Genomic DNA, 1,560 nt, shown 5'->3' with positions numbered 1-1,560 from the left:
AAAAAAAAAAAACAAAAAAAGAATTCTGTACAAGATGCAGCCCTGGGTGGTGTGGGGTCTCGTGAGGGTAGTGGGCCAGCGGCAGGCAGTCAGGGCAGGGTGGGAGGTGCCCGCCCCAAGTGCCAGCCTGGGGAGCTCAGCAGGGCACTGGCCTGCACCCGGGGCCTCCGTGCCAACTCCCCAAAGAAATTGTAGCCATAGCAAATGGACGATGTTCTAGGCACAGGAAAGAGAAAGTAAAAACTCTGGGAAATGGAAGCTGGCATGGAGGTTAAAAATAATGACAATACTGTGGGCTGCTTGGTGCTTAACAAGTAACGGGCTCTGGCTGGGATTTATCAGCAGCTTCTGCAGGAGTGGTCTTGAGGCCACGTCAGGGAGTTCTGGCCAGCACGGGGACAGTGAGCAGCCTTTGACCAGTGTGAGGCACCTGTGAGGGGGTCACAGGAGCACACAGTGTGCCTGGGGCTGCGGAGAAGCGCATGGGGCCCACCCCTGTACCTCTTGCTGTCTGCACAGAGCTTGTCTTGCCCAGGGCCGCCCCACCTCAGCTGTGCTCCTTGGTCAGAGAGCTGTGCTTGGCTCTGTCCTCCACGGGCGCCCTCCTAAAATCTAAGCCATGACACGGGCAGCAATGCACAGCTCACGGTCTTCCAACGCGGCCCTGACCACCACGATTCTCACAATCTCTGCTCTCTGAGAGAGGGAGAGCCGGGGTGACGTCGTGCATGAATATCTCAAGTCTGTGCACTCCAGGATGGAGAGCAGCACGAGGGAGCGGGTGACGGGCAGCCCACCCCAGCCCTCCATGGTCTTGCAGTGTGACTGTGAGCGAGTTCCCGGAACCTGAATCGGCACACTGGGAATCTCTCGACTCCCTGGTGACTGGAACAGCCCCGTGGCTCTGGGGAAGTGACTTCACCCCTCGGAACCTCGGCGGCCTCCTGTCTGCGATGAGCACACTGGTGCCACCCATACACGGGGAGACAAAGCCCTGGGAGTCCTTAGCCCGGAGGCTGGGGCACAGAAAGGGTTCAGTGAGCACTGAGGAGCTGGCGCTATGCTGAATCTTCTGGGCCTCAAAGGCCCACGTGTTCGGGGGTTAGACCCCAGGGGGCGCTGTTGGGAGGTGGTGGTGGCCCTGGGTGGCTGGGAGCCTTCCCAAACACAGGGAGCCACCTGACTGAAAGCTCCCAAATCCTGAGCTGAAATAAACGTTTCCTTCATCTTCTCAGGCACGCTCCTGCGGTGATGAGAAGCCGTGCGGGTGGTGCTGGGTGTGCCCTGAGAGCTCACCCGCCCGCCCTCCTGCAGGTCTCCACGACGACTCTGCACCTACACGCTGGCCAGGCCTGGTCTAAACCTGTCACTCGGGCCTGCCACTGTGCTGCTCCGTGTGTCCTCCAGACGCCAGCGGGGGCCTCAGAGCCCGCCAAGCCCTGCTGGCTGCCTCTGGGCCAGGCCCCTCCTCCCCGTGGATTCCCGTGATGCCTCCAGCAGTCACCAGAGTGTCTCAGGTGACGTAACACAAGCTGGCATCCCTCTGGGAGTCCCCCGGAC

This window comes from Fukomys damarensis, unplaced genomic scaffold (assembly GCF_012274545.1).
Source record: "Fukomys damarensis isolate Sample0158 unplaced genomic scaffold, DMR_v1.0_HiC HiC_scaffold_18, whole genome shotgun sequence".
NCBI lineage: Eukaryota > Metazoa > Chordata > Mammalia > Rodentia > Bathyergidae > Fukomys > Fukomys damarensis.
Note: the sequence above shows the minus strand (reverse complement) of the source record.